Consider the following 25223-nt stretch of genomic DNA (forward strand, 5'->3'; position numbering starts at 1 on the left):
CTTCTCAATTGTAATTTATACATGGAGGAAAGAAATAACCATGATTAAAATATTAAATACAATAAAATCAACTTTAGGACGGACGATGAACACCTAACAGATATACTAAGAAGTTAAAATGACAAAATAATCATTGAGCTAGGAAAATTCGTCCACATCTGTTTCAGGTTACGACAAGAAAAAAAAACTAAAATACCAGATGTCTAAACCAATCACAAAATAATTTGTTTTTCTTTACATTCAAATGTTTGTGATTTTATTATTGTTACACATTGCTTATTTTTGTTACTTTATTGTATATAATCTTATAGCTGAAGACTGAATTTGCTCAGTTTGTGACAACTAGAAAATTGTGAAAGAAAAACAATATCTTCTCATTTGTAATCTATACAATAAGAAACAAAAAAAATCATGATTAAAATATTAAATACAATAAAATCAACTTTAGGACAGATGATGAACACCTAACAGGTATACTAAAAAAGTTAAAATGACAAAACAGTGAACGAAAAACAATATCTTCTCATTTGTAATCTATACAATAAGAAACAAAAAAAAATCATGATTAAAATATTAAATACAATAAAATCAACTTTAGGACAGATGATGAACACCGAACAGGTATACTAAAAAAGTTAAAATGACAAAACAATCATTGAGCTAGGAACATTCGTCCACATCTGATTCAGGGCACGATAAGAAAAAAAAAATCCTAAAATGCCAAATGCCTAAACCAACCACCAAATATTTTTTTTTGCTTTACATTCACATGTTTGTGATTTTATTATTGTTACACTTTGCTGGTTTTTTGTTACTTCGTTGTATTTCCAACCAAGATCCCACGCATGAATACGGTTTCAATTTTAATTATTATTGTGCAAATTAGATGGTTGGATATTGACATCATGGTCAGTTTACCACCTCAGTTATCACATCGTGCTTTGTAAATATTTGAAAAGCTCAGTGGTCACAGATAGTGTTGCTAACGCAGCACACGCACGCACTCTTTCGAAGGGGGAACTAGCCATGTTGTGTACGGCCGCAGTGAGTTGAATTGAAAAGCCCGCTTCAAGTTGTGTACGTAGAGTAATAGATTATTATAAATTATATTAGACATAATCATAATCGCAATCAAGAAGCAGATCTTTCCTCACCGATAAAATAGCTACTTATTGCTGACCCGTGTTTACCATGTTGTTAGGACAATTTGATTCATGGCATTATTCAATACAGGAGTTATGAAACGCGATCAGACCCCATTAAAACAATATCACGCGTCGTGCGTTACTTCAATAATAACACCCAGCTGATTTGAAGACTATATAGTTGTGTCTTCAATTATTATTTCAAAGGCGAATATCTTTCACGTATACACTATAAACATTACAAACGGTAACATCGGTGTAAAGTATTTATTTCGAGAGCAAGTCAACACTGTTCATAATGAAAGAATCGACAAAAATGGCAAAATAAAAGAAATATCTAATCATTCGAACTACAACGTGCATACATACATACAGTATTTTGAGGATCGTCGATTGATATTACGCCATATTGCAAGTGATACTATTATGAATGAAAGTGTTAACGAAATGTAATGTGCACGCACGCATTTCTCGTCCACCGGTGCCCCAGTCACGTCAAACAGTCGATTTACGAGAGTTTAAACAATGCGGTCAGGATATTATAATTGTATAGTGGAATCTGTCTAATGGATAAGCGAGTGCTCTCTGTACATCTTGGGAATAATCAAAACTTAGCGCATTTTATTAAACATGAATTAGCATACAAAGTGTATGCCATTATTACTGGTCGATGTTCGCCATTGAAAATGCGTACGTGTTTACCGTCAAAGAACAAACTACGCACCATCTCTATAATATGAAACATTTACGATTTCTTGACCCGCTTCCAGTTTGCTTATTGAATCTACAATGATAATAATAAAATTTCATCTCATTCTTTCCAATATAACTGTTTATTTTAAATTAGTGGTAAAGACATAATCGAGTATAATTTATAAGCGGAGTCTGAATTTGTCAATGGTATACGTTATTATACGTACTGTGATTCAGTAGTTTGTTGGTAAAAATAACAAGTTTGGTATTAAAATATGTATAATTTCAAAATTTGGTTAATTTTGTCTTAGAAATATGGGTCAATTTCTCGAGCTAGTAACTACAATTGTCTCTTTGTAGCCAAGCCAAGGCCGTTACCTCGAACAGGAGATCGCCTATAATGTTTCTTTTTTGTCGTTGATCGTGGAAATTTGAATCTGGTGGTGTGGTTAGTTGAGTGATTTCTTTTGCCAGGCTGCTAAGGATGTCAGCGTAATTTGTGACGAATCATAGTGCTTCATTTAATTTGGTTTTGAACCTTTGAAGAGAAACTCGTTGTTTGAAGCATCGGCTATGGCTCTCAATGTTTTGAGGTTGACTCTGTTTTTCAAATGGGTCAATGTATTTAATACATTCTGTTGCACGTTCGAGCGGGGTCAGCCCTTTGTCATTTGACCATTCAAATGTAACGTTCGTTCTTGCCTCTTCTAGTATTTCGAAATCGTGGATACTCGAAATGATGTTTAAAAAAACGATGAATGATAGTTTGCTGAGTACTGCCATTTTATTAGTGAAGAGAGAATGAACTGAATACTTAGTTTTGATGTTTGACTGAGTAAAGATTGAATCCTAAAATTTCGCGATTTCGGTCGGTTTTCCAGTTATTGTAAAATAAACCTTCAAAACTAAACTATTGATTGATGCATTACATTCGAGCGGTACACTGAATTACCGATGATATAAAAACGATCAGAGTGGTGGAATGTTTCTCGTCTACATCGATCACAGATATAGATCGACGGCGTGCACAGTCTTTGATTCGGCCTGAATTGAGACAAGGCGTCATACACCCTTGGGGTGTGCCTTTTCAGACAAGTGAATTGGTGACGGACTGGAATCATCATACTGCCTGGGTCAGATTCATGTTGACTGAATCAAGTTGACCCAGTTTTTATCCCCCAAATAGTCAATTTCGAGTATAATCGTAACATTGACACGGAGAACGCGTCATTACGAGATTGAACGTGTTTTATTTCAAATCCCTCCGCTGCGGGCCATGTTTTTTTTAATGACGTGGAAAATGACGGTAGTATTTTAGCAAAGGCTAATTGATAAAAATAATTTAAGCACAGTCACTCTACTAGGAGTCACTCTACTAGGACGGTTAGGAAGCTCTATTGGTTAAAGGTGTGAACGAGCAGCTTCTGAGAACCTATGCTGGTCTCAAAACTATGACGTATTTGTCATTGGAATGCACTATTTTTCACCATTATTTATTGCGTTCGATGTTGCTCGAGAAGATCCTCGAAAAGACCGTGAACTTTTTTAAATTGTGCTTTATTTTTACATCAAACTACAATCTCAACTGAACTGTGACTAGGAGTGATATTGTATTTTTCAGATGAGCATTCTTTTGCAATCTTGAAGATGCTTTACTCGAGAAAAACGGTGTTTTGTTGACAGTCTCTTTGTCTTGATCTCTAACAGTCTTTCGGTCCGTAAAATAAACCCCTCACTCAGTTTAGAAACAATTTTATCGCTAAAAACATTGATGTCTGCAAACCTTTACAATATTCCTTTGTCCATTCTCGTATTTTTTGTGTGTTTTTAGAGTCACTTTATGGCGAAGTTTTGCATGTTTTCGTCTATGGAGGTGGTCGCCGTGTTGCTTTATTGCATAGTTTTCATAGGAGGTAATTGGACAAAAGAGATTTTTGATTGTCGTGCTTTCATATCCCTCCATTCGCTTTATTTGACGACTGATACAAATCCCGTTCAACATGTTTTGATTCAGTCGAGACAGGGGCGACTTTTGGGGGAAATTCACTAATATAGTATTCTATTAACTATTTATAATTTCAGAATGCCATACAAGACAGCAAGATTTTCTCGCGAAAAACGTGTATATACAAAGCATGTTCATTTCCGCATTTGAGACTGCTCTTCGTTGAAAGGTCAAAGTGCCATGTATTGCAATGCTTTGTGGGGGAAAATGACGCAACTCTCGCACTGTCTCATGATTTATCGCGTGTTTTCCGTCGCCTGTTTAATGCTAATGACTTCTTAACTCGTTAACACCTCTCTTGTTTTAATGTTTATGGAGACAAGGGTGGGTACAATAGAATGACGCGGCGCTTCCTAACCGTCCTAGTAGAGTGACTGTGGTTTAAGTCAGTGAATTGACTGATAGTGCCGGGGTCAACAGAATGTCGAGTCATGTTATCAGTATCCCATACACGCAGGTCGAAATTCACGCTTTCAACTTGAAACTCGATATCCCTCAGGCTGTTTGTGAGTGTTCATGTTTTAGATAACATAAATATACCAACATCTGTTGTTTATCATCTACGTGGGAGGTCTATTTCACGTTGGGAACACTTAGGACTAGACACGCCTTACATTTAATCTTGTGATTGAGTTCAGACTGGCATTCACAAGTGTGCTTCGGAATGATACACATTGCTTATATCAAACACCGTTGATATTCGCGAGTGGAACGCGTTGGGCCACTTTCTGTCTGAAATACCCTTACCACGAAGACTATTATGACTCGTACGGTAGTCATGTCATGGAATTTATAAGATTTCTCGTACGTGGATCTACAATCATCAAATACTTTCAAGCCATGTGTTGCCAATACGTCCTGTATGACTCGTAGTGTCCATGAGATGAACTTTTCACGGAAGGTCAAACTTGGTCTACCGCCTTTGAATCTTTGGCAAGAAGCGAGGACATATTTTCTTCGTCGGGGGGAAAAACGAAAATCGCTACGTTACACCGTAAACTCATTCCGTGTGATGATTATGTATGTCAAAAGTTATTCTGTGAAACGATCAGGTAATTATACATTTTAACTCATAGTAGCGTAGTCCGCCATTTTTTGAAAAACAAACTGTACGTCGATCAACCGATTTTGCATACTTTGCATTTTAGCGGATTGATGACCGCAGTTTTACGGGATAATTCATACTATTAAATTTTCAACACATAACTTATACTTTCTTTATATAACTATCGGTTTTTAATATTATCCTCTCTCTCTCTCTCTTTCTTGTACGACAGATGAGCGATTCTGATTATAGTGATGGAATAAAAAAAAAAGTGTACAGACTGCTTGACTCATTGAAAGGAAGTAAGAAATGTAAAAATAAACAACATATGTATATATAGAATGAATTATTTTTTATTGATCAATGTTTACTATTATTGGCTTTTCTCGTTTCTGTGTTTTAATCGAATCGTTTATGTACTCGTATTTTTTGTGGCATTAAAAATAAATTTAACCACGCCGCACATTTACATGTATCTACGTATTTTTCGAGGTGTTAACAAAGAAATATTTAATCACGCTAAACATTTATACACTACGCAACTATTTTCCTTACTCACATCGTATGTTTTTTTGTGACGTTAAAAAAATACTCAACCATGTCATAAATATATACTCCATGTCAATATTTCATTCTTGTTTACTTCTTTTGTGCAATAAACTCCATTAGTTTTCAAAATGACGTGTATTTATTAACGTGTGTGTGTGTGTGTGTGTGTGTGTGTATGTGTGAGCGCCCTCTACGATATATTCTGAAAATCTTTCGTCCACGCCTGTCCAATTAAAAAAATAATTAAAAATAATTAAAAAAAATTGATGGTAATTTATGCAAATGTATTCACGATGACCTCGACACGACCTCGTATTCACAAAAAAAAAATAATTAAAAAAATTGATAGTAATTTATGCAAATGTCACGATGACCTCGACACGACCTCGTATTCACATCTATTTTATGTATGCAAATGTATTCACAATATCCCATTGTGACGTCATCCTCATTCAAATGATCCCCTTTACAGCATTGCTCCTCATTTATGCTAATTTATGCACGAATTCCCATTGTGACGTCATTATTTATGCTAATGTATGGACTATAGGGGCGACCATGAGGGCGCTGTTCATAATCGGATGCGATGACGTCATACGAACAGCGCCCTCATGGTCGTCCCTATAGTCCCTACTTAAAAAATAATTAAAAATAATTAAAAATAATTAAAAATAATTAAAAAAAATGATGGTAATTTATGCAAATGTATTCACGATGACCTCGACACGACCTCGTATTCACATCAATTTTATGTATGCAAATGTATTCACAATATCCCATTGTGACGTCATCCTCATGAAAAATCTTTCGTCCACGCCTGTCCAATTAAAAAAATAATTAAAAATAATTAAAAATAATTAAACAAAATAATTACAAAAAATTGATGGTAATTTATGCAAATGTATTAAAATATCCCATTGTGACGTCATCCTCATTCAAATTATCCCCTTTACGGCCATGGACGCTCATTTATGCTAATTTATGCATGAATTCCCATTGTGACGTCATTATTTATGCTAAGCTATGCACGGCCTCCCATTGTGACGTCATCCCTCCCTGTATGACGTCATCGCATCCGAGTATGAACAGCGCCCTCATGGTCGTCCCTATAGTCCATACTAAACTACTCATTATTATTAGACTTTAGCTGTTACAGTAATTGCATGTTTCTACGCATTGTTTTTATGCTCTAATGCATAATATTCACCTGTGTTACTGTAATTATACATTTTTATGAGTATCTGTTGTGATTGCAATAATCTTTAAGAGGCTTGATTTTTAATCGTTCACATTGAAGTTTGTATTTTATAGAGCGTTCAGGGGATTAAATCTCCTTATGCTAGTAGCAGTTTGTTTGTAACATTTCCGTCATGTCGGAATACAACATCATGATCAAATGTTTGGATGTTATTTGTGAAAACGCATTTTAGCTGAGAAAATAGTTTCAGTTTCGCATTCAGCTTCATCATGTAGATTTATTTTATTGGAGCCAAAAGCTAACACATGATTAAGCGTATTAGCAACAATCATACTAACATAACATTGTTTTTAAATGTTCTATGATTCAGCTATAGGTCCAGCCTAATATGCAGGAAATACTTATTACAGAATAACTTTATTGCTCAGATACTCCATACAAGTACTAAACTAAAGTCTCTTGGCCTGCGCATCGTGGTGACGCTATGCTTTCAACCGATTATGAACATTGTCATTTGTCTACATAATTAGCTAGTGCTATGAACACTAATGCATTGGATGCCATGACACGACTAAGAGAGCTACGTTTTATAATTGTGTTACCTTACTAATACAAAGATATGGTCTTCTGTAAAGAGAATAATATAATAATTTATACATTAGTGTTTTGTTGCATCCACTTCAAAATGGTTTTCTAGGAAAATCTATAATATTAATCATTGTAGTTCTGCCTATGTTTCGGCTCATCAGCATTCACTCCACTGTTTTACATCAGTACCAGACACAATACAATGCCTAAACACATCTGCTTAGATCCATCCATGTGCACAATGTCCAGTTAAAACTAAATGTGTGCGTCGCTGGCACTGCAGTGTCAAACTTATTATTAACACACATATCGAGCAGCATGGTAGACTTCTGTATACTAGAAATATTGTTATCGTATTTATATATTTACCTGTCAAAAAACACTACTACGTTGTTTTAAATCAATCATCAGCAGCTGTATTTGTGAACCATACTAAACTTTCTCTGTCGGCCATAAATCTTTGACCTTATTATGGCTTAGGTAAAGCAATAATTCTGATACACACACACTCATCTCAAATAGTAAAGCTGTACAACCAGGCATTTACATAATATTTATTAACAATTTATAAATTGAAAATGACGTCATTCGAAAATGACGATTACTTCGTTATACGCCTAGCTGAAAGCAAATAAATTATCCAAGGAATGGAACAAATAAATATACACAATAACAACAATTAAATACCGGAACCGATAAATTACAAGCCGTACAGGTGAAATTACATGTTCAAGACAATCAAATCAAAATCAGAAAAATCAAAATACATTTTACATACTATTATTTCATACACAAAAATTGAAATGTTAAATTCCAGCATGAATGAAGATATGATTGGAGATTCACCCAAAACACATATTAAAAATAATGTTCATGCTATTCCAGTTGCTACTGTTCAGGATAAATACATTCTCTGATACACATACATAAAAACAAATTCAATAAAGATTACAAAGAAAAGTAACACCTACATTTTACGAATTTGTGATTTAGTACAATACCTATTCACATCATAACATAATTATAATTTATAATTTTTTCGACAATATCAACTCTCATCTATTTATTTAAAGGATAATAATTTACTATTATTTATCTTGAAATGGTGTTCTTTTCATGTAAACCAAAACTATGTTAACGCCATTTTATGTAACGATTTAAATCTATATGCAACATAATCTATATCGATTCAATTATTACAGATTTGACTGTACATTTTTCGTCGAATTTCTTTTTCTTTTTATGGTGTTTGAGGCGGTCGATGCAAGCATAACTGGCCCCTGACAAGCACTGGCAATTGCGAAAATAAATGACAAGACATATGAGGAAATAAAAGTTTCTAACAATCCTAAAATCCACATGAAACCAAATGTAATTGACATTTTGAACACCATGTAAATCTGTTGGCCATTCCATGAATGAGATTGTCCCACAAAATATCGTTTGGTTTCTACTATCGAACTTCTAATGCGGTAGACTGACGTTATGAAGAACACAACGTTCAAGAATAGAACCAGTGAGACTGGTGCAACAAATAATACAAGCAGAGCATTCCGATTCCCAATCCAACAACTTCCGAACTGCCCATATCCAATAGTAAGCTCAATATATTCGCAAAAATCGATAAAAGCTGCAACTGAGACTACCACAGCAGGTACAAACCACCCTATAAGAATATACCGAACTAAAGTAGAGTGAGTCGCATGACTAGAATTGGCAAATGAGGACATTCCAAATGTACAAAAAATGTCAAATGCAATGATGCCCATCCATGAAAATGTGACCAACCATGCATAATGAGATATGACCGCTACAGTGATGCATACAATTGCATTTCGCGTAACAAACCAGCTTAGAACGAAGACAGTCTGAGCAGCTAATAAAGAGATAATAAAATTAAGAGTTGTCTTTTGGGGGAAATTTAATAAGTCTGGAGAACTACAATACAATACAATAGAGACTATAAGTGATACTATAGATACTAAATAAGATACGAGTGTTAACCACTCTAGAACAAGTTGGTATTTATTTTCAAGACATATGTAGGCAACTGACCAGTCAGAACTAAGAACAAATTCTTTCTCAACAATGTTGAGGTATAACATTCTGTATACTAATTCGTTATGATGGACTTCAAAATTAAATGACTGTAATGTTGTCAGTAATCCTTTATCGCATTGTAGGCTATCGCACACTTCAAATACACATATATATAGATTCATATTATTTGATTGATCTGAATACTCAAGAACACAAGAAAAGTGTTTCCAGTATGAAATGTACATATACATATCAGTGTCATTAGAAGATACCGTGTAATAATTTGACATATCTTTTAATAAAACAAGTTTTATGTAGCATTTCTGTGCAAATTGTTCAAATATTGACGGATTTGAACCTTCAACAGATTTTAAATCTAACACAATACTGTCACACTTAATGCTATTGACCTTAGTTTTCTCAACAATCCACAAACCTTGTAGTAAATCATATTCGAATATAATTAAGTGAACTTTGATTTCGTTTGCATTGGCGATGATGGAAATATTGATTGCATCTATACTGAAGTTTTGTATTGAAGTATATATGCATGAAGAGAGGTTTGTCTGTAATGTTTGCGAGAGTTGAAGTACACGATTACCATTATCTAAAGCGGCAAATGATAGAGAAAGGTGTATCACACTGTGATTGGATTCACTATTTGACATTACTTTTATCTCGCTACATTGCTGTCCAATCTGGTTAATTTTGATACCCTGGTGACACTGGACCCTACTGACAACTTTATATTCCTCTGAACCAAAGAGTAATCCATTTGGTCCATAACGAATACCGGTTGAATACCTAATTTTGCATTCACGAATTGCAGCAGAATTGCAATAAACGCAAAATGCATTTTTATAAACATCATTCAAATTGCTGTATAGTGCCAAATCATCATTTAAACATCTGCTTTCGACACTCTGATAAAGCTGCATTGACCCATTCCACTTTGATTGGTCACAATAATCAATGTAGGATGAAACACATGCTCTGATATTTCTAATGCTGTTTTCAGGAGGAATGAGAGACACGTTACACATCTGGATATCTTCCTCTGGGTTCAAACAGTCTGTCCAATACTCTAAATCTGAATGATCTTCCCCATTGCAAATGGCACAGTAAATGTTGTTATACACCACTCCTATTAGTGACGTCACATGAATTGGCATTTCATCTGAAAGTTACAGAAACAACAATCTAAAAACATGATTCAGTTTGTCTAAAAATTGATTGTATATGATAATAAAAACAAATTTAAACTGCCTATAAACAGTGAGAATCAAGTGTAAATGAAACAATAATACTAAACATCCTGTACATGGTAATGACCAACAAATAGAAAGTCCCTCAAATTGTCACCTTTTCATAGTTTGTATATCGTTGTTAATTTTCTTATTAGAATTTCAGAAAGCAAAGCTGTCAGGTGAGCCTATTGTTTTGGTTAAAATTATCATTATTATAATTGTCTCTCATTCGTTATTGCAGTTAAACAGGCGACCTGTTTCAATTGTGTAAACTGGTGTATATTGATGATAAGTTTAACTTATGATCTAAACCCACGACATCAATTAATTTTTACATCACATCTAATACATATATACTTGTCGCAGAGTAGATCTTAAGTTCTGCCAGATTATTATATCATTTATTTATTTTCATTCAAATATATTTTTGAAATATTCAGATGAGAGACTCAATTTTAAAATCCTTGTTCCGTTTAAAAGATGTAAGTTACCTGGCTGGTATTCATAGTAAACATTTACATTTAAGTAAAAGAATGTGTTATATTTCCCCTAAAATATGTTATTGATTCTAAGTCATCATATTATTTTACCATATATTTGTGTACAAACAAATTCAGAAAAACAGGAACTATGAGGACATTACCTGTTACGTTAAGTCTATCTTCACATAGTGTACGAATTTGTGAATCGGACCAGGTACCTGAACATTCAGTTACCATCCACCATCCAATATGTTCGTCACTATTAGGATGAGCTATGCATTCTGATTTAGGTCGGTGATTGTCAGCTTCTATTATTTCAGGCTCAATTCTTGTCATGGAATTGCTCATTACTGTGGTTGATGCAATCGTTTCGTTTTGAGTACAAATTCTGATATAGTCGTTACAGCAGTCTCCATAGTATATACAGTCTTGGTCACAATTGCATGCCAATCCTTTACCTTTTAAATATACTTCAAATTGTCCGCATCTTCTCCCATTCTTTGTTGAGCAGCTATCCAAATAGTTACCATTAACCAAGCACTTCTCTTTTAGCCACTTGATTGAGCCTGGCACTGATATACCTGGCAGTGGAGTAGTGACTGATGAGCTCAGACAAATAGGGACAAACAGTGAGTAATATAGATACCTTCTGAAAAGCATTTCTGTGATGAAAATCAGCAAAAAACAAAATTAATACAATATTCACATTACTAATTTTACCAGGATTATCATAAATATTAACATAGAAGGTAGTCTAAACTTGCCAATAATAAGATACGTCTTCAGTTACAGCATTTATAAAGTATGCTCTCAGTCGCATAATGTCACACTACACAGCAGTATTTATAGTACTTTTTTTGTAGAGCAATGACATACCATATGTTACTCTTTTGCTTGAAGGCAGATAGTCACTACCATGATAGAGCCCCGGGCACTTTAGGTCCTTGCTTGTGTTGAAAATTTCACAAAATGTTCAATAAGTTCTCTTATAAGTAGTTGCTGCATCTTTACTGCATCTATAACGAAATAAAATGAAAGGTAAAATACCTCTTGTTGTTTCTGTAGATCGTTCACTATAACGCGTATGAAGCACCGGTTTTGATATAATAATTAACTAAAATCAACAGCTGTATAACTTCAGGCATTTCTTGAAACCTATTAGTTCACAGTACTTAAGATTCACAGCTACGTCACGGATTACTTTACAAATGGATCAACTGCACTGTAAATTTTAGGAAACCTTTCAAGTTTTTCAATAAAACATACTGTTTAAAAAACATTGTTGAAATAAAATTTATAATTAAAATTGATTTTACTAGAAATACATTTTTAAATGTGTTTCCACTAGGTAATAATTTTTAAACTCATAGTTGCTGTCGACATAGGAAGTAAAGTAAGCAAATAACACCGAATAAACGGCAAGGTAAAGACTATGTCTAATTATAGTAAATACGTACTGCGTGCGTGACTCGAACCGGCGCTCGCGTACGGCACCTAATCGCCTAGCTTCACGCCACTACACGTCTTCCCCTCGGCCACCGGGCATCCCCAAAAAAGGATGCTTAATAACCGAGCTTATTACGTGCAGAGAACGTGAAACCCGTCCAACCGATACGCGCCACACAGCATGGCCAGAATGCGGCAAAGGCCTTCAGATCTGGCTGTAGTAGGATGGTGAAAGTAACGGTACAGCATTTTAACAGTGAATAAGTACTGAGAAATAATTTTTAAACTCATAGTTGCTGTCGACATAGGAAGTAAAGTAAGCAAATAACACCGAATAAACGGCAAGGTAAAGACTATGTCTAATTATAGTAAATACGTACTGCGTGCGTGACTCGAACCGGCGCTCGCGTACGGCACCTAATCGCCTAGCTTCACGCCACTACACGTCTTCCCCTCGGCCACCGGGCATCCCCAAAAAAGGATGCTTAATAACCGAGCTTATTACGTGCAGAGAACGTGAAACCCGTCCAACCGATACGCGCCACACAGCATGGCCAGAATGCGGCAAAGGCCTTCAGATCTGGCTGTAGTAGGATGGTGAAAGTAACGGTACAGCATTTTAACAGTGAATAAGTACTGAGAAATAATTTTTAAACTCATAGTTGCTGTCGACATAGGAAGTAAAGTAAGCAAATAACACCGAATAAACGGCAAGGTAAAGACTATGTCTAATTATAGTAAATACGTACTGCGTGCGTGACTCGAACCGGCGCTCGCGTACGGCACCTAATCGCCTAGCTTCACGCCACTACACGTCTTCCCCTCGGCCACCGGGCATCCCCAAAAAAGGATGCTTAATAACCGAGCTTATTACGTGCAGAGAACGTGAAACCCGTCCAACCGATACGCGCCACACAGCATGGCCAGAATGCGGCAAAGGCCTTCAGATCTGGCTGTAGTAGGATGGTGAAAGTAACGGTACAGCATTTTAACAGTGAATAAGTACTGAGAAATAATTTTTAAACTCATAGTTGCTGTCGACATAGGAAGTAAAGTAAGCAAATAACACCGAATAAACGGCAAGGTAAAGACTATGTCTAATTATAGTAAATACGTACTGCGTGCGTGACTCGAACCGGCGCTCGCGTACGGCACCTAATCGCCTAGCTTCACGCCACTACACGTCTTCCCCTCGGCCACCGGGCATCCCCAAAAAAGGATGCTTAATAACCGAGCTTATTACGTGCAGAGAACGTGAAACCCGTCCAACCGATACGCGCCACACAGCATGGCCAGAATGCGGCAAAGGCCTTCAGATCTGGCTGTAGTAGGATGGTGAAAGTAACGGTACAGCATTTTAACAGTGAATAAGTACTGAGAAATAATTTTTAAACTCATAGTTGCTGTCGACATAGGAAGTAAAGTAAGCAAATAACACCGAATAAACGGCAAGGTAAAGACTATGTCTAATTATAGTAAATACGTACTGCGTGCGTGACTCGAACCGGCGCTCGCGTACGGCACCTAATCGCCTAGCTTCACGCCACTACACGTCTTCCCCTCGGCCACCGGGCATCCCCAAAAAAGGATGCTTAATAACCGAGCTTATTACGTGCAGAGAACGTGAAACCCGTCCAACCGATACGCGCCACACAGCATGGCCAGAATGCGGCAAAGGCCTTCAGATCTGGCTGTAGTAGGATGGTGAAAGTAACGGTACAGCATTTTAACAGTGAATAAGTACTGAGAAATAATTTTTAAACTCATAGTTGCTGTCGACATAGGAAGTAAAGTAAGCAAATAACACCGAATAAACGGCAAGGTAAAGACTATGTCTAATTATAGTAAATACGTACTGCGTGCGTGACTCGAACCGGCGCTCGCGTACGGCACCTAATCGCCTAGCTTCACGCCACTACACGTCTTCCCCTCGGCCACCGGGCATCCCCAAAAAAGGATGCTTAATAACCGAGCTTATTACGTGCAGAGAACGTGAAACCCGTCCAACCGATACGCGCCACACAGCATGGCCAGAATGCGGCAAAGGCCTTCAGATCTGGCTGTAGTAGGATGGTGAAAGTAACGGTACAGCATTTTAACAGTGAATAAGTACTGAGAAATAATTTTTAAACTCATAGTTGCTGTCGACATAGGAAGTAAAGTAAGCAAATAACACCGAATAAACGGCAAGGTAAAGACTATGTCTAATTATAGTAAATACGTACTGCGTGCGTGACTCGAACCGGCGCTCGCGTACGGCACCTAATCGCCTAGCTTCACGCCACTACACGTCTTCCCCTCGGCCACCGGGCATCCCCAAAAAAGGATGCTTAATAACCGAGCTTATTACGTGCAGAGAACGTGAAACCCGTACCATTACTTTCACCATCCTACTACAGCCAGATCTGAAGGCCTTTGCCGCATTCTGGCCATGCTGTGTGGCGCGTATCGCGTGGACGGGTTTCACGTTCTCTGCACGTAATAAGCTCGGTTATTAAGCATCCTTTTTTGGGGATGCCCGGTGGCCGAGGGGAAGACGTGTAGTGGCGTGAAGCTAGGCGATTAGGTGCCGTACGCGAGCGCCGGTTCGAGTCACGCACGCAGTACGTATTTACTATAATTAGACATAGTCTTTACCTTGCCGTTTATTCGGTGTTATTTGCTTACTTTACTTCCTATGTCGACAGCAACTATGAGTTTAAAAATTATTTCTCAGTACTTATTCACTGTTAAAATGCTGTACCGTTACTTTCACCATCCTACTACAGCCAGATCTGAAGGCCTTTGCCGCATTCTGGCCATGCTGTGTGGCGCGTATCGGTTGGACGGGTTTCACGTTCTCTGCACGTAATAAGCTCGGTTATTAAGCATCCTTTTTTGGGGATGCCCGGTGGCCGAGGGGAAGACGTGTAGTGGCGTGAAGCTAGGCGATTAGGTGCCGTACGCGAGCGCCGGTTCGAGTCACGCACGCAGTACGTATTTACTATAATTAGACATAGTCTTTACCTTGCCGTTTATTCGGTGTTATTTGCTTACTTTACTTCCTATGTCGACAGCAACTATGAGTTTAAAAATTATTTCTCAGTACTTATTCACTGTTAAAATGCTGTACCGTTACTTTCACCATCCTACTACAGCCAGATCTGAAGGCCTTTGCCGCATTCTGGCCATGCTGTGTGGCGCGTATCGGTTGGACGGGTTTCACGTTCTCTGCACGTAATAAGCTCGGTTATTAAGCATCCTTTTTTGGGGATGCCCGGTGGCCGAGGGGAAGACGTGTAGTGGCGTGAAGCTAGGCGATTAGGTGCCGTACGCGAGCGCCGGTTCGAGTCACGCACGCAGTACGTATTTACTATAATTAGACATAGTCTTTACCTTGCCGTTTATTCGGTGTTATTTGCTTACTTTACTTCCTATGTCGACAGCAACTATGAGTTTAAAAATTATTTCTCAGTACTTATTCACTGTTAAAATGCTGTACCGTTACTTTCACCATCCTACTACAGCCAGATCTGAAGGCCTTTGCCGCATTCTGGCCATGCTGTGTGGCGCGTATCGGTTGGACGGGTTTCACGTTCTCTGCACGTAATAAGCTCGGTTATTAAGCATCCTTTTTTGGGGATGCCCGGTGGCCGAGGGGAAGACGTGTAGTGGCGTGAAGCTAGGCGATTAGGTGCCGTACGCGAGCGCCGGTTCGAGTCACGCACGCAGTACGTATTTACTATAATTAGACATAGTCTTTACCTTGCCGTTTATTCGGTGTTATTTGCTTACTTTACTTCCTATGTCGACAGCAACTATGAGTTTAAAAATTATTTCTCAGTACTTATTCACTGTTAAAATGCTGTACCGTTACTTTCACCATCCTACTACAGCCAGATCTGAAGGCCTTTGCCGCATTCTGGCCATGCTGTGTGGCGCGTATCGGTTGGACGGGTTTCACGTTCTCTGCACGTAATAAGCTCGGTTATTAAGCATCCTTTTTTGGGGATGCCCGGTGGCCGAGGGGAAGACGTGTAGTGGCGTGAAGCTAGGCGATTAGGTGCCGTACGCGAGCGCCGGTTCGAGTCACGCACGCAGTACGTATTTACTATAATTAGACATAGTCTTTACCTTGCCGTTTATTCGGTGTTATTTGCTTACTTTACTTCCTATGTCGACAGCAACTATGAGTTTAAAAATTATTTCTCAGTACTTATTCACTGTTAAAATGCTGTACCGTTACTTTCACCATCCTACTACAGCCAGATCTGAAGGCCTTTGCCGCATTCTGGCCATGCTGTGTGGCGCGTATCGGTTGGACGGGTTTCACGTTCTCTGCACGTAATAAGCTCGGTTATTAAGCATCCTTTTTTGGGGATGCCCGGTGGCCGAGGGGAAGACGTGTAGTGGCGTGAAGCTAGGCGATTAGGTGCCGTACGCGAGCGCCGGTTCGAGTCACGCACGCAGTACGTATTTACTATAATTAGACATAGTCTTTACCTTGCCGTTTATTCGGTGTTATTTGCTTACTTTCCACTAGGTACATGTATAAAAAGTGATTATAATACTTTCAAAGGTGATTTCACTAAACACTTTTTCAAGTGTTTCCGCCAGAAATATGTATAGAAATATTGATTATCATTGTTTATCATTTAAAAACTTTCTTGAAAGTGTAGATGCAATACCCAATTATTGTAAACACATTGACACTTCAAAACAAATCAGCAATGAACTGAAACGAACAACAATATCTTTAAACCCCTTTGACATAAATGAAGTTGCCAATTCTAATCCCATGTGTTATTGCTGTCTCTAATGCTGTTTCTTCTGGCAAATCAAATACCTGGGAAAAATAAAAAATAGTGGAACAAAAAACATCATTAATTTCAGAGAAACATGCTCTCTAGAATTAAAATTTACAATTTCATTGTCACTTGATCAAATCTGCATTTATGCACTACATCCATACTTTTTTATTCATTTTTCAATTTTCTATCAATCAAATGGTTTGATTATTTTCACCACCTTTGAAATCATTCCTACATGGGAAGTGTTGTATTTTAAAAGTATTCACCTATCTGGTCCTGCAAAGGTTTGAATTAAATCGGTTAGGCCAGACTTTTATTATCCCTTGTTTCGCGAACCCGCCGAATGAACAGGAGCCGAAAATGAAATAAAAATAAAATTTTATTTCAGCGTAATTTCTCGCGCCCGCCGACTTGTAAGTGCAAAAAATTGCTTAAAAAATGTATTTTTATCTTCATTTTTTTCCGCCCGCCGCATAACAAATCCAAGTTGCATTTTCATGGGAGTATCATGATCATAGTACCGAAGTCTCGCGCAGATCTATACTTCATGGGCATTGGTTGACAGTGAATCTCGGCTTGCTGCTTGAGACTACTTGGCGAACATGGCGGCAGCGTGGATTGTGGTGACACGCCGTGAAACTCTGTCGTCAAAAACTGATAAATCCTTCATTAATGCTGAAAATTGTGCCACAATTGGCGACATTGCCAACCTAGATGGTTCTAAGGAGTGGGAAGATCGACCTATTGTACGCATTGTTTAGATGCAGTCGCCTCAATCAGACAAAACGGTGCTCCCCACTAGCGCACCGATCACGATAGCCCAGGACTTCGGCCTGAAATACATCGATGTTGTTTACGGGACTAAGTATTCTGTCAACGTGCATAACCCTTATGAAAGCAGCGAGAAGTTACTCGCATTAGCCGCAGAAGAGTCGAGTTATAATTATATTCACGCAAATTGACATCAAATAGCGGTCGTAGCCCTGCGGTGTGTCGCTAATCATAACCTATTTTCATTATTCACTCCCTTGAAGCAGCAAAAATCTGGCCTTATCACAACAACATTCACATAATGAAATGAAATGAAAGGAGGCCGCTGCAAATAGCAATGCAGTACACAGCTGCCGACGATGGCTCTATTAGTTACACTTTCCACTTTAACGGAGTAACTATATCACCAATACTATCTTCAGGTCCCTTCTTTCTTCAGAAAATCTAACAGACATCATTCGGCTCAAGTTGTTATTGCTTCTTTAACGAATATACATTGAATGAGTGTGCACACGTCACAAGTTACCAGTTAGATAAACACGCAACATCTAAAATGTTTGCAAAGAAGTAGTAAACTAAATTACTGTTTAATATTTGTAATAATATTGTATTTATTGTATTAATGATATTTCTAATAACATTTAAATGATTGTGTATTATTAGATACTTTAAGTTATGTGAAAATTTGCACAGTTGTGTGATAATTACTATATTAAATGGAATTCAACCCTGATGCTCCGCCAATATAATAATAGCTATGAAGAAAATGAATCTAATGATTAGATCACAGGAACAGGTAATTAACGCCAGCCGAGTGCTGCATCCTTTGGCTAACTATCTCGAGCAATTATAACAACACCGTGCGTGTTTAATTCCATTGCTTATTAAACTTGTGACAGGTTCATGGTATGCACACCCGCAAAATATGTGAGTATATAAAGCAGACAATAATAAAATAAATCAATTTATCGCCACATGTACAGTTTACTTGCTGACAATGATGAGGTGTTTGGGCATGTTTTCCTAATAACTATGCTGTATACAATCGATAATAAGCAGTGTGTATATTATAGATACATACCAATATGAACATTTGTGCTTACAACTCTTCGAAGGGGGATTTCGGATTATAACACGGTCTAAATCTAACGTTAAGCCTATAAACGTTCCATTGTTTTTAGTGCCAAACCCCTTTGTTAAGTACAACAACAAATATTTAGTTGGTGTTTGTGAGCTCTTGTGTGATTGTTCAATGCATGGACAGTACTTCCACTTCTGTGTTTTACTCTCTGTTTAACTCCGGGGTTACTTCTAGCCGCCACCCTCTTGACTGGAGATCTGTGTTGAAAAAAAAATAAACGTGCATTTCATTTTCAAAAATCCAAATAATCACAACCTAACCGAAGTTCATTTTCTATTCTTACCCACAAGCCATACGCAGACCATTCATCAAAACGAGTGGTCTGGGGTATACTAGTACTCTGACCTATGCCGAGGACTTCCTGTTTGTAATGCTATATGATAAATCAGATTAACCATCACGTGAAACCAAATGAAAATCATTCTAAAATAACGTACTTATACCCAATCTTCAGCCGAAAGTAGCCGTTAAAAGTTGCAAGACGAGCAGCATACAATTTTGTTTTGTTTTGGCTCATTTAAAAAATACGAACGGTGTCAATATTCAAAACTGCATTTTGTCTGTCTCTGGCGTGCTTCAGAACCTGAATGTACAGCACTAATTTCACCCAACCTCTTGCTCGCTTCTGCTTTTCGATCATTTTTTTTCACTCGCTGCAACCGCTTGTTTAATCATTTCCGCATTATTTTTCGACCGCGCGAACCCCGAAATATCGCCCGTCTGCTCGCTCGTATTTTAAATGCATGGCCGTGGCATCTTTGTTTTTTGGAAAACACATCAATATGTTTCTGTTTTTTCTGCTCTCTGCCCTAAGCGGTCAGCATTGCCTGTATCACGTAATTGTCTCGATAATCATATTGTTGAAACGAGGTAGCAGCCCTAGATTCAAACGGAACACAGTCTCGCTCTATCAGCTTGTTGTGGTTACGTGTAAAAAAAGGTCGTAGTTCAAATTGCGTTCGCGAACGATACAAAGTATGATGGATTGGTTGGAAGTGTCGTTTGGAATTAAATAATGGTTAATACTCAGTGAATAATCGTTGAATCCTCAAACTGTAGCACTAAAACAACCATTTCGACAACTCATGTGCCAGTGTTGAGTGTTTGAACAAGCGGTGTTTTTAATAAGCGAGTGAGAAAAGAAAGGGATAAAAATATGGTCGTTTTTCGGTCGGAAATTAAGCGATATGCGGTTGATTAAAATGCGATAAAAGCAAAAGATTGGGCGAAATGAGTATTGATGCCCATTTATAGCTTGACATGCGTCACCAAATGATGACATGGTAGGAGTTGGTAGTACCAGATTCTGCCGTAAATTCGCCCAGGGCCGTTTAACGGCAGTTCGGGCTTTTAAACCAAAATAAAATGGGAAGTTTTTATTAAGTTTTTATTCAAGAGTATGGTTATTGTAACTAGCGTGAATAGGTTAGCTTCAATTCGTTTCGACAATGACCAGTTATCACTGTAAACAATGTTGAACTGTTCTTCTAATGCTCAGTTTATCTTTTGAAAACAACTATTTTTTGACTTGAAAAAAAATCATGCCATTTTCCCAACAAAATCCAAGCTAAAAGATCGTATTATAACATCGGCAAATCTCTTCCGGTAATTTGAACACGTTGGCATCATCCAGCATTCTGTTTGGCTAATCAGCGATTCGACCTATTAGGTCAACTATGCAAGAGAAAGGACATGGCGGATACTCTACAGCATCAAGCGTTTATATGCGACCGGAATCATGTGCTTACAATGAAACTAAGATGAATTTTATCTGCATTTCAAAGAATTTATTTGTGTGCGTCATTATAATCACTGATGAGTAATTATCAACAATTGTAAAACGCATGACCGGATTGCGCAACTGTGATCATTTTCTACTACGCATTGCAGTTAGTTGGTTTTCGTTTATATTTAAAACTTCGTTTACAATATACTTTCGTTACTAATAAAATAACAACAAATTTATTTGACACTGGGTGATATTGTGATGAAATTTCAGGCGGTCTACTTTTTAATTCAGCAAGAATTATTAGTTATTTTTAATTCTGCAATGATTTCCTTCGTCTTGGGTGGCCCAACGGCCGGCGTTGAAAGTTGGATTTTTTAATGAAAATAGAAGTAACCAAACAATATTTGATGATTATTTTTTGAAATTTTGAACCCTAAATAAGCGCCCACCAGATGGGCGAATTTACGGCTGATGCCGGCACAGGTATACGCGGGGAGGGAGTACAGAGATGGAACAGCCAACACCCCTTTTATGGGAAAAACGTGAAATCTCGACGGATTTGTTTCGTTCACACATAATATCAGGTTTTGGGGGCTTCTGAGTTCAAAAAAGATGACTAAATCAACCAAAAAGCATGCGTTTAGAGGCATACCTATGCAGAAGTTTGTTTGCCAGTACTTAATCCATTTTAACACATTGGCTAGTCTATTGACATTGGCTATTTATTTCATGGATTTGGCACTTGAGGTGGATTTATCTTTTAAAACCAACAGAAATATTAGGCAAAATATGAAGGTCGGGTATTAGTAATAAAAAAATAATGTTTACAACAACGCTATGAAAATTGTAGCTTCACATTTTCAGCCCACGAGCGCAGGTGGTGCGACGGCGCCAGTGAAATATCGGGCTTTTCACCCCACGAGTGCTGGTGGTGCGACGGCGCCAGTGAAATATCACGGTTTTCACCCCTCGAGTGGTGATGGCGACAAGGCGGCAGCAAATGACAAGGCAATGTTGAAAGGGCACTGTAGATTATGCTCTAATTTTGCAAAACATGGCTAGGAAGTAGATTCCCTCAAAAACCGACACCCTGTTTATCGCATTTAGGTTTGTAAAACGTAAATTTTGTGGAGATAATTTGAATTCGTGAATTTATATGGGCGGAATGAATATGTCATGTTTTTGCTGAATGTGAGCATGGCGTGCGTGGTAAAACCACCCTGTAGATATTGGAAGCATTTTCATGTTTTTCATTAGAAAAAAATGCCCAAACACCTCATCATTGTCAGCAAGTAAACTGTACATGTGGCGATAAATTGATTTATTTTATTATTGTCTGTTTTATATACTCACATATTTTGCGGGTGTGCATACCATGAACTTGTCACAAGTTTAATAAGCGATGGAATTAAACACGAACGGTGTTGTTATCATTGCTCGAGATAGTTAGCCAAAGGATGCAGCACTCGGCTGGCGTTAATTACCTGTTCCTGTGCTCTAATCATTAGATTCATTTTCTTCATAGCTATTATTATATTGGCGGAGCCTCAGTGTTGAATTCCATTTAATAAAGTGATTATCACACAACTGTGCAAATGTTCACATAACTTAAAGTATCTAATAATACACAATCATTTAAATGTTATTAGAAATGTCATTAATAAAATAAATACAATATGATTACAAATATTAAACAGTAATTTAGTTTGCTACTTCTTTGCAAACATTTTAGATGTTGCGTGTTGATCTAACTGGTAACTTGTGACGTCTGCACACTCATTCAACATATATTCGTTAAAGAAGCAATAACAACTTGAGCCGAATGATTTCTGTTAGATTTTCTGAGGAAAGAAGGGACCTGAAGGTAGTACTGGTGATATAGTTACTTAAAGTAGAAAGTGTAACTAATAGAGCCAGCGTCGGTAACTGTATACTGCATTGCTATTTGCAGCGGCCTTCTTTCATTTCATTTCATTATAGGAATGTTGTTATGATAAGGCCAGACTTTTTTTATTCCTTGTTTCTCGAGTTTTTATGAGGCATTTTTTGGAGGAGGACGGAAACAAATAAAATTATTTTTTTTTTCCATTAGATTTGTGTGTTTCTCAAAGAATTGTAAGTGAGATCATTGATCGGAGAAAAGAAAGGAAATACAATGTTATTCCATGTATAACCTTGTTTCTCACATTAATCCATGCAAAGCTCATCTGACTTGTAAAACTGGACATTTCTGTGGGTTGCCTAAATCTGCAAGAAAACCCCAAATTAGCAGTTCTTGTGAATTTCACACTGAAATGTTTTGTCATTAAAATTACAACCACTCACTCGAATATCCAGTTTTACAAATAGATTTTTGAAATTTAAAATAGTATAATGTATGCGTACTCAAAGTACACAAGCTTGATTAGAGTGTTTCCACCAACTGAATAAAAAGTCTAACCCACATATGCACAGGCGACAACTTTGCGGCTTCAAGGGCGTGAATAATGAAAGTATATTGTTGCTTAGCGACACACCGCAGGGCTACCGCTATTTGATGTCAATTTGCGTGAATATAATTAAAACTCGCCTCTTCTGTGGCTAATGCGAGTAACTTTTCGCTGCTTTCATAAGAAAATCCAGGGCGGTTGGCTCCTGTTCATCAGGGCTATGTACGTTGACAGAATACTTAGTCCCGTAAACAACATCGATGTATTTCATGCCGAAGTCCTGGGCTATCGTGATCGGTGCGCTAGTGGCGAGCACCGTTTTGTCAGATTGAGGCGACTGCAGCCCATCAATGCGTACAATAGGTCGATCTACCCACTCCTTAGGAACATCTAGGTTGACAATGTCGGTAATTGCGGCACAATTTTCAGCATTAATGAGGGATTTCTCAGTTTTTGACAACAGAGTTTCACGGCGTGTCACCACAAACCAGGCTGCCGACAAATTACGCTGAAATAAAATTTTATTTTTATTTCATTTTCGGCTCCTGTTTCAAACGGCGGGTTCGCAAAACAAGGGATAAAAAAGTCTGGCCTAACTATTTAATTCAAGCCTTTGCTAGACCAGATAGGTAAATACTTTTAAAATACCACACTTCCCGTGTTGGGGTGATTTCAAAGTAGGTGGTGAAAATAAACTAACCATTTGATTGATAGAAAAGTGAAAAACGAATAAAATGGTATGGATGTAGTGCATAAATGCAGATTTGATCAAGTGAGAATGAGATTGTAAATTTTAATTCTAGAGAGCATGTTTCTCTGAAATTAATGATTTTTTTTGTTCCAGTATTTTTTTATTTTTTGCCAGGTATTTGATTTGCCAGGAGAAACTGCATTGGAGACAGCAATAACACATGGGATTAGAATTGGCAACTTCATTTATGTCAAAGGGGTTTAAAGATATTTTTGTTCGTTTCAGTTCATTGCTGATTTGTTTTAAAGTGTCAATGTGTTTACAATAATTGGGTATTGTATCTACACTTTCACGAAAGTGTTGATTTTCAATAAACACATTTATTCAGCTGCACACAAGCAGAGAACAGTTCTTCATACGATTGATATCATTACACATGTTTGTACTTGATTAATGTTTTAAATAATTACTTGATTATGTGATATGTTTATCGTATGTTATGATTACTGTACAATAGTGCAAAGTGTCTGATCATGAAACGCATCATTTAATATATTTTGCTCATTAATACTTTTCAAAATGACAACTATATTTGTAACATTTTATCAGTAGAAATACATTTCAAAATGTGCCTCTGCTACAAGCATTGTCAATATTCACATTGTGTTTTGCGCTAAAGCACTTTTCAAATGATAAACAATGAGAAACACTATTTCTATACATATTTCTGGCGGAAACACTTGAAAAATTGTTTAGTGAAATCACCTTTGAAAGTATTATAATCACTTTTTATACAGGTACCTAGTGGAAACACGTTTAAAAATGTATTTCTAGTAAAATCACTTTTAATTATTAATTTCATTTAAGGATGCAGTAGACTTTCGTTGGGCAAAACAGAAAAAGCTTGATAAAAATAATAATAATGGTTAATGACTAACAATTTTTACATGTTATTGTAGCCCTTGCAACACTATCCAAAAATATGATAACACTTATGTCAACATTAATTACGTCACGTGACTGCTAAATAAACAAAATCGATTGTTCTGCTATTTTTACTAGAAAACGAAAACAGTTAGCCAACATATTTTTATGAGAAAAGGAAGACTACAATGTTCTTAACAATAATGTAAAAGAAATAGTTTCTGAATTGTTTGGTTCTTTTACAAAGTGGTTGAGAAGAATTCTGTAATAAATTAGAGTGTTCTCTTTTCACAGGTCAATTGGTAATGAA

General features: G+C 37.2%; 1 long non-coding RNA gene across 1 annotated transcript; it reads left to right on the forward strand.

Moving 5' to 3' along the window:
* Positions 1–4131: 4131 nt before the first annotated feature.
* LOC146737888 (uncharacterized) lies at positions 4132–5566 on the forward strand. Its single transcript, XR_014930775.1, has 2 exons — positions 4132–4895; positions 5121–5566. It is a non-coding gene; the product is annotated as an uncharacterized LOC146737888 (long non-coding RNA).
* The last annotated feature ends 19657 nt before the right edge of the window (positions 5567–25223 follow it).

The sequence above is a fragment of the Saccoglossus kowalevskii genome, chromosome 10, assembly GCF_978046115.1.
Source record: "Saccoglossus kowalevskii chromosome 10, keSacKowa6.1, whole genome shotgun sequence".
Classification (NCBI taxonomy): domain Eukaryota; kingdom Metazoa; phylum Hemichordata; class Enteropneusta; family Harrimaniidae; genus Saccoglossus; species Saccoglossus kowalevskii.